Source organism: Protopterus annectens, chromosome 5.part0 (genome assembly GCF_019279795.1).
Source record: "Protopterus annectens isolate FY-2018-M chromosome 5.part0, PAN1.0, whole genome shotgun sequence".
Taxonomy (NCBI): domain Eukaryota; kingdom Metazoa; phylum Chordata; order Ceratodontiformes; family Protopteridae; genus Protopterus; species Protopterus annectens.
The window spans coordinates 1,051,570,718-1,051,580,166 of NC_056735.1; positions in this window are offsets into that span (position 1 = coordinate 1,051,570,718).

Below are 9,449 nucleotides of genomic sequence, written 5' to 3' on the forward strand. Positions count from 1 at the left end.
CGCTCTGACGTGCAGTAGCTTCCTTCTTTTGTTATACAATTTGTTTATGGCTGAGGTCCACCAAACAGGATGCTTACATTTGGTGGAGAGGGACTTGGATTTGTTTGGGATTGCATGATCCATGCATTCTTGGAGATGTCCATAGAAAGCATTTGTGAAGGATTCGGCATTGTGGGAAGTGGTATCCACTGGCACAGTGGGCTTAAAGGATACCATCTCAGTCTTAAGAAGAGTGAAGTCTGCTTTTGAGAAGTGTTTCACTGTGGTCTTTTGTGCTGGGGGTGGTGGTGGGATATGTATATCCAGGGTGATTAGTTTGTGGTCAGATCTCACTAGTGAGGGGTATACTTCCGGTGTGGAGCATTTTGTCCCCATGTTTGTGATGATCAGGTCTAGAATATTATCTCCCCTAGTGGGAGAGGTGACTAGTTGTTCCAGGGCATTTGAATTTATGAATTCCAGGAACCTTTGGGCTAGGGTATTAAGGCTAGAATAATGTACCCAATCTATGTTTGGGTAGTTCAAGTCTCCCAGTATGATGGTATTTTGTGATACATTCATATCCTCCAATATCTTCAGGAAGGCTGAGTGGGGTTCTTGAGATTGGGAGGGTGGACTGTAACATGCTACCAGTTGTATAGCAGTTTTGCCTATGGTTAGTTGCACCTGTATGGTCTCTGATGCTTCATGTGTTGCTACTAACCTGGAGGTGTGGGTGTCCTTTATGAATATGGACACTCTCCCTCCCTTTGTGGTTCGGCCCGGGTTTTGGGGCCGAAAAGCATGATACGAGGTATAGCCTGGTAGCGCTGTGTGGCTGTGATTAATGGAATTTGGCAATCGTTTGGTATTGAGATGGGCCCTTTAGGGGGTGAGAAGGGAGTGAAGTTGGCACTAAATCAATCTGCCAGGATATTGGCAATATCCCTGGGATCAGTATATTTAATGCCATTCTGTTGTAGCTCAGAGCAGATCTGAGCATTGCCATTTAGATTCTTGACATAACTATAGAATGCCTTGTGGTTGTCTTTGGAATCTTTGGCAATTTTATTTTCATAATTAGCTTTTGAGGATTTTATGAGGGATCTCGGCTTCTTACTGAGGCTGGTGAGGGAGTTTTTTGCATCCTGGGATTTTCCTCTTTTCTGCAACAGTTTCTTCCTTCTGTTGTATAGTTTGTTTATAGCAGGGGACCACCAGATTGGCTTCCTTTTTTTGAAGAAGAGCATCTTGGTTCTATTTGGGATGGCAAGATTCATGCATGAGTGGATGTGGTCGTACAGTGCCTTAGTGTAGGATTCTGCAGTCGAACTTCCAGATCCCATCTGCATGGGTGTTGTGAAGTTTGTCACTTCTGACTTCAGTAGCATGAAGTTGGTTTTGGAGACATTTTTTAAGGAGGTTTCCTTACTGGGGGGTGGGGGTGGGATGTGGATGTCAAGGGTGATTTGCTTATGGTCAGACCTGACCAATGAGGGCGTGACCACTGGTGTGGAGCATCTATCTCCCATGTTGGTAATGACCAGGTCTAGGATATTGGAGCCCCTGGTGGGACAATGGATTAGTTGATCCAGGGCATTGGAATTTATGAATTCCAAGAACCATTGGAAAAAGGAGTTGGTACCTGAGTAGTTTTCCCAATTAATGGCAGGGTAGTTGAAATCACCCAGTATTAGGGTGTTTTGTTGTATCTTAATATTTTCCAGTATGTTTAGGAAGGTGTAGTGAGAATCTTGCGGTATGGTGGGGGATCTGTAGCAAGCTACAATTTGGATTGCAGTCTTACCTAGTGTTAGTTGCACCTGGAGAATTTCAGATGCATTGTGTTGGGCAACTAGCCTGGAGGTGTGAATATCCTTGGTGAATATGGACACTCCTCCACCTTTAGTGTTTCGGTCTTGTTTTTTTTTTGGCTGAAAAATGTGGTAAGAATTGTAGCCTGGTATTGCAGAGGTGCTCTCTGGAGCCTTGAACCAGGTCTCAGTTACTGCACAGATATCGATGTTCTCCATTTTTAGGAGTGCCTCGAGAGAGTGCATTTTGAGGTTTAGACTTCTAACATCGAGTAGCATTACCTTCAGATTTTGCATGCTTGTATCTGTTACGGTGGTGGTTTTATCCTTTGAACCTTGCCTAAAAAAGGATCATCTTCTCTTTGGGATCTATTTCTCTGATGTAGAATTCAATGGGAATAATATCTGAATCACAAAAGCTGAAGATGATGACAAGCCAGGAGTCATCCACAGCTCCTGCTTATATTCATTAATATTCCAATAGCTCCACATCAGATTCAGTAATACTCAAAGAAGGTGCAGATCATGAAAATAACTGGTGCACTAATCACAATCTCTCTTCCAATGCAAAGAAGTAGTCTAGTCACCTTTGTTGAAATTTGTGATCCTGCACCGTATCACATAAATGTAAAACCCTTTAGGACTGACACCATCATCTAGGATTTAGGAATGTACATTAACAACAACCTGTCATTAAATCGGCATAGCTCCAGTAGTTTCAGAAAATTCTTCTGTATCTTTCATATCATCTATCGTTGCTTCTTGTTTACATCACAAGCCAGCCTGGTTCCGCTTTAGTCTGCTCTCATTCAGCCGATCAAAGAATACAATGTTCCATTTATATCTATAGCACTAAACAACTCTACCAGCTAATAAGGGCCTGGCATTTTTTTAATCAAAAGAATCAAACTATGTAACAACTATGTTTATTTAGTTAAACTAAAAGCCCTTTCTTTATTTGGTGTGACCTATACATTCCTGTGAGGTGGTCTGCATTTTCCCTTCCAAGTATGTCATACTTTGTTCTCTGTAACCTCCTTTTGTTTTGAAACTCCTCAGTACGTACCTCTTCCAAAGACCTAGTTCTGCATCAAAATATCAAGAAATCCTAATTTTCTGATGTATGGAACACATTTCCTTATATATTAGACAGTGTAAAAACTGTAATAACAGTCAAATATTAATTAGGGGAATGGTTGACATTCCTATAAAGTTATCCCAGGAACCTTTGGCTACAAATGTCTAACTATTCTTAAGTAAATATCCCATCATAATCATCCCTATTCCTTCTTTGCTTCCGTTTTCCTCCTTTTTTTCCTCTTCCCATTCTCATTGCTCTGGCAAATCCCAAGCTGAAAATATTCTGTGTCTATCTCCTCAATTAACTCTATCTCATAGAGGGATCTTCCTGACTATTAGCTGACCTTCCATGGTTGTTCTATGATATTGTTGACTAGGTCTACAATGACTGAAATACCACTAGCTGCTTAATATAAGTAAGTATATGAAGCTATTTTTTCAGTACTTTACATAAATCATATAGTTCCTCACTAAGGACTGCCCAATGGAATGATTTCTGTTATAGATCTGAATTAAGCTGCTTTTCAATAGTGTCAGGTAATTTTATAATATTTTTGTATTGTAGTTAGTACTGTGTTTAGGTAAGTTACTTTTATAATTAAATTGTGTATTAAGCAAGTTTCATTTTAGTGCCGATTTTTTTTTTTACAGTTTATATTATATCTGTTGTTTCATTCATTAGATTTAATTAACTTTATTTCAGTTGTTGTTTTTGTCTTTTGGCTTTTCCCTGTTAGGGGTCACCACAGCAGGACTCCGGTCCACTAATGATTGGCAGTAGATTTTCATGAACGCTGATGTGCCAGCTTGATGTTCAACCTTCAATGAAGGCACGCCTATTTACACATGTCTTTTGAATGCCCACCCAACCACGGGGAGGACATGCAGACTCCACACGGAAGGCACTCCCCGCACTCCAGTCGAGAATCGAACGGGAGAACCTCTTGCTTTGAGGCTATAATGCTACCGCTGAACCACTGCGGAAGTAATTAATTATTTCAGTATTGCATTTAATTTCTGGAGCTTGGTTTTAGCAGGACTTTGCTGTTTATAGAAGTGTGTGTGGGTGTATTTAATGTGTGGTGATTTGTTATCCCTTTGGTATGAATGGAACATGGTTTTCTTAACTAATGAGGTGGGCAGATTGGTGATAAATGCTTGCCGACATTGACGGGATGGTAATAAAATATATCTAGAAATCCCCCTCATGGAGTGTCACTGTCACATTAAATATTGACATTTACCCTCCTTTTGTTCTCTTTATTTGCAGGCCAGTGTTTTCAATAACTTTACCTTTATCCCTATAACAAATAGTACTGGTCTTTTATAAATTTATTATGGAATCATAATTGGAGTAAGATGATCATATGTAGTTAACAATGCTGGGAGCTTTATTTGGTTTTCTTGCCATTTTACTATCACAATTTGAGCAATTTTGTTTGCATATTACGTGTTTCTTCTAAAATGTTTAAAACAAAAAGAAAATGACATTCACTACTGAATTATTATTGTGGTAGACAATTTCCTCTGACATTTTACAGCATAAGTGAATCTTTAATTATTTTGAACTTCCTACTTTGTAAAATAAATGATGAAGCCACGCAGGAAACACAATTGAAGGGAGACGCCATACAAAGGAGATAAAGGTGCAAACCTGAAGAACAGGGAACTCAAGATAGTTATAAATCATCTGGCTCCAGCACTGCTAAAAAAGAGGATATTTCCATTTAACTGACTCCTAAAAATGTGGATATAATATCATTATTTAAAGTATCAGACATTCTCAGCTGACATAAGAACATAACAGTGCCTTAGGTGCTGCCTGTGCTGAAGTTACCTGGGATCACATGATATCCCAGCATTCCTATGGCATCACCCCTCTTAACCATACAAGATGCATGGTTAATCCAAATGTTTTGGCTCCTGTTATTATATTTTAATACAGTGTAAGAAGCACTGATGTGGCCAAAACTACCTGCTTAAAAGTAGTCTAATGTTTCTCTATAGCTAGAACACAGAGATATAAACTTTCATAGGCAGTTGTGGTGACGGCAAAAAGAGAAAGAAAAAGCCTTTCCACAGCCTCCGATGCTGATGAGGAGTTTTATGTATAGCAAATATATTCTCCTTTCTCTCAGCAGTTTGGCCACGAAGATCATTTTTTTCAAAGTATTTCAGTTGTCCTTCAGATAATATTCCTTCTCTAGAGAAAATCTATGTTATGGCACAATTTTTCTCATAGCCTACAATAAATTCCTCTTTTCCAAACAGACTTAGAAAACTGATTTGGATTTAAGGTTCAAAACTGACAGACCTATTGTTTTTTGATTCTTTTGAGTATGGTTTAGAAGCTAATAGTCTGTGTCTAGATCCAGAGGCATTGCACCAAAAAGACTGACAAGATGGATAAGGGTACTGTAGACACAACGTATTTATTCACCTCATATTAAGCAGGTTCTTTTATCATCTCTTTGTCAACATCTAATGAGAATGCGAGTGTTATTGCTCCGACAATTTTTCTGTGTGATAAAGAATGAAGCTTAAATTTGACTAAATGTGTGCATGTCTAGTACTTCATCTATCACAGCACTCTGTGATTCAGTAAATGTGTGCACGTCTAGTACAACAGTCACAGCACTCTGTGATTCAGTAAATATGTGCACGTGTAGTACTTCATCAGTCACAGCACTCTGATTCAGTAAATGTGTACACGTCTAGTGCTTAATCTGTCACAGCACTCTGTGATTCAGTAAATGTGTGCACGTCTAGTACTTCATCAGTCACAGCACTCTGTGATTCAGTAAATGTGTGCACGTCTAGTACTTCATCAGTCACAGCACTCTGTGATTCAGTAAATGTGTGCACGTCTAGTACTTCATCAGTCACAGCACTCTGTGATGTAGCCCATGTGATTTCATATCAGTGTGATATTTTGGAGCAAATCTGGTATAAGTTACTTTTTATCAAGCAATAATGTTACTAACAGATTAGAAAAAATGTGGCTTCCATGCATAATAATGGAGTTCATGAAATTAAGTTGTTTATGATTCTGTAGATACTTCCTCATGGATAGATATGTCAGTGACAGTTTGGGAAAGTCTTGCTTGGCTTATAATATATGAAATCCAGCCATCTGAAAGGTACAGTGGGACAAACAGCTTGTTGTTTGAACAGCCTATCAATGACATTAATATAGACCTAGAAAAGAAGTGAAAAAAGGTCTTCAATTATATATATATATATGTATATATATATATATATATATATATATATATATATATATATATATATCCCATCAACCCATTTGTTTCAAAATAGTTTTGCTCTGAAAAGGATTGTCATTTTATAGGAAAGTAACTCCTTCAGGAGGGAATGGTAACTGTTGCAACAGATCTTCTACATTAGCTTAGGCTGTATTCTCTCCCATGTCAATAACCATAGGATACAAACTCATTTGTCCTAATGGGACAGAGGTGACCATAAACACAATGAGTTTACTGACATTATGATAGGGTTATAAAAAAAGTATTTGTTTTGGTACTACAAAAGTAACTTCTTACACAGATACTTGTACATCACATGTTAAAGCTTTACAAATAATGGCAACTGAAAATAGTAATATGGTAGGTACACTGAATGAAAATGTAACCGCCATAATGTTTTTAGTTCTCATAAAAGATAGTACTTCAAATTTAGTTGTATATATTTCAGATCAGAAACAGGTTACAGTTTTGTAAAACTTAAAGTCATTAAGGGTGATGACTGATGATAGGGCTTATAGAATATAGTTCCGACATGGCAACTTTAGATATGGAAGATATGGAATTGATATTGCAATAAGAATATCTCTCATAAAATACCTCCAGTTTTAAGTAGTTCATTAATCACTTTAAGTTTTCACCTCTTACATTTGAGCTATCCACAGACCCTGATGTATTTGCCAAAGGTTTAGCTCCAGGTTGCGTATTTCAGAAAAAAAAAAACATCTTCCCTAACACAGACAACAGCTGCAAACCAAGTAAATTGTTGGCACTATGCATAAATTAATCAATCATCACATTGTATTATCTAGGTGTAATAATAAAGTGCATAAGGTCACCCATGACCCCGTCAACTTTGATAATGTTTTTAAGACAAGTCATAGACATACTTCTTATGCAAGTTTTTGTATTCTTGGCAGTCAAATAAAAGATTCAAAAGTATTGCCAGGATATTTTCAGAACAAGCCATCACACCAAGACAGTTTGAGATACTTATACAGTGATCTTTGTAATATATACTGTATATCATCTTACAGTGTTTTAGTACCTCATGCAAGACAGCACTTGGGAAAGGCAAAGTGGCACCTTTGAAATATCTTGTACTGATGTCTGATGCATGGTCGATACTGATTCCTATTACTTAGTAATGGAAGAAAAAATTCCAATAGAAGACAGATAAGAACAACTTGTCCATAGGAATGACTTTACTTTGTCCAACATTTAACAAAGGAGCAGTGAGAGCATGTTGTTAAGCTTGTTTCAGCAATCTTTCAGTGCAGGGCAAATAGTCTCAATGGGAAAAATCTCTTCATATCATCTTGAACGAGAAGAAAGCATTTGACAAATCCTTAACAGACTTTTTTTTTTTTGGATTCAATGCTTTTTTATTACATTTAAAAATCATAAGCAGAGTAATACAGGAACAAGAAAATACAGCTTTAGCACACTAGTAGTGAGCAGAACTGAATATAAAACTGAGATTTTCATGAAGTATAAGCTGGAATGTGAATAAAACTAATTTTTTAATGTGTGCAATACTGTTGTGAAATGTATGGCTACCAATGTTGTAACTATTCTCCTTATGTGTTTAAGGGGAAAATGATTCTCCCATGCAAAGAGAAACCTCAGATGAAACTCAGGCTAACCAAGAGAGACAGAGAAAGAACATTTCAGGTGATATAAGACATATAATAAGTGAAAACAAGAGGGCAATAAAGAAAGAGTGAGGCTCCAGAGGAGTCTGGATGAGTTTGTGAGTGGGGGCTACAGTACAGGCTCTGGAGGTGACCAGTTAGAAAAATCAGCTAAACAAAGAAGGCTCTTTCTTATCTTTATGTCTGGTACTGGATAATGTAATATTCTTTTAAAGTGAGTCCACAAAAATCTAATTTGCACAGAAAACCTTGAATCAACAGGGTTATAATAAAAAATGTATACAGATACAGTGTGTGTGTGTGTGTGTGTGTGTGTGTGTGTGTGTGTGTGTGTGTGTGTGTGTGTGTGTGTGTGCGCGTGTGTGTGTGCCTGTGTGTGTAGACATATGGATACATATCTATACCCATCTATATTAATTATATATATATATATATTACATCTGTAGCTCTCTCTCTCTCTATATATATATATATATATATATATTTTATATATATATATATATATATATATATATATATATATATATATATATATATATACATATATACATTATATATATATATATATATATATATATATATATATATATATATATATATGTGCGTGTGTGTGTGTGTTAAGCTCATGGGGTTACTGAATGTTCCTTCATTATGTAATCATGAAGTAGGTATATTTAAGAGTGGGGCTGGTGGAGTGAAGCCTCTCCCACATAGGGGAAACAGAGACCTTGGTGCCCCTCTACAGAAAGACTCTTTTTAACTTTTGTCACTATGCATGCTGTATATTACATAGAGATATATAGATATATTACCAACCATCAAATGGCTGCTTTGGTTTTGTCACTAATGTCGACAGACTTGAACTATGTACAGTGCATGTGCCAAGGCTAATCCACAGAACGTGCAGTCAATAAAACAAGTTTTATTTGCAGGGGGCAAGCCAACCCTCACCGCAGCCCAACACCCCCTGCTGCATACTTATTTAGTCCAACTCTAAGACTGTACAGTCCCTGGGGAAAGGGCATATTCCCCAACCACTGTGATTTAAATTTTTGACTATCTATATTGTCGCTAAAGATGTGACAACAATAAAAACTTTAATTTCAGGTAAAATTGACTAGGATATATATATATATATATATATATATATATATATATATATATATATATATATATATTTATTTATTTATTTATATACATATATATGTTTATATGATTGCCATTCCTTTGGTAGAAAATAGAAAAATAGATATGTGAGAAACCAAACTGCATATCTACGGTATGTATATCTTTGTATGTATCTGCCTATATAGATAGTATTTTATATATATATATATATATATATATCTAGAGATGTTTTTATCTATTTGTCAACATACACCTACATATACACGCCTTTTTTTTAGGGGAAGGCTACCAATACCAAGACAGCCAGATTGGTTGCTTGTGTCGCAGGTGCTGATCTGTCCAGTAATGTTAATGATTTCAAGACAGTGTATGTATTATCTGGTGCAAATGAAAGTTTCTTTTGAACCATATTTCCTTTAATCCAGTAAGATATCTGCTGCCTTGATGTATGCTATATCTTTGGCAGGCTCTAGGATATTTCTGTGTCCCTAACCCCTGAAAAAGACACTTGTGCCTGGGACTTACATAATCAT